The sequence below is a fragment of the Otolemur garnettii genome, unplaced genomic scaffold, assembly GCF_000181295.1.
Source record: "Otolemur garnettii isolate 467f Iridium unplaced genomic scaffold, OtoGar3 scaffold00007, whole genome shotgun sequence".
Lineage (NCBI taxonomy): Eukaryota > Metazoa > Chordata > Mammalia > Primates > Galagidae > Otolemur > Otolemur garnettii.
In genome coordinates, this window is record NW_003852402.1 from 9,482,549 (window position 1) to 9,483,154 (window position 606).

The following is a 606-nucleotide window of genomic DNA, read 5'->3' on the forward strand; positions in this document are numbered from 1 at the left end:
AAAAAAAAAAAAAAAAGAAAAAGAAAAGACTATAGTATTGAGCAAAATAAGGGAGCAAATGATTATGCAATTAATTCATTAGTTTTGGATTGATCCTTAAAGAAAAAGTAGGATTTCAAAATGGGAGAGGAAAGGTTAAACACAAAGGTACAGAGAAGCCAGGATATGGAAGCAAAATGGAGACCAACTTAACAAGCAGAAATTGTTCACAATGTGGGGTACTAGAAAATAAGAGCTTTTTTTCCTTTCCTTTTACTTTTTTTTTTTTTTTTTTTTTGAGATAGAGTCTCAAGCTGTCGCCTTGGGTAGAGTGCTGTAGCTCACAGAGCAACCTCAGACTCCTGGGCTTAAGCAATTCTCTTGCCTCAGCCTTCCAAGTAGCTGGGACTACAGGCGCCTGCCACAACGCCCAGCTATTTTTTTGCTGTTGCAGTTGTCATTGTTGTTTTAGCAGGCCCGGGCCTCTTTTACTTTTTTTAAACCACAGAAGCTGCTTCTCTGAATAAGCAGAGATAAAGTCATCTACGAGCAGATTTTCTGTACTGTGCCAAATCACTTACATGACTTTTTTTAGTATGCAAATATAAAGGCATACGTTTGTCCTAG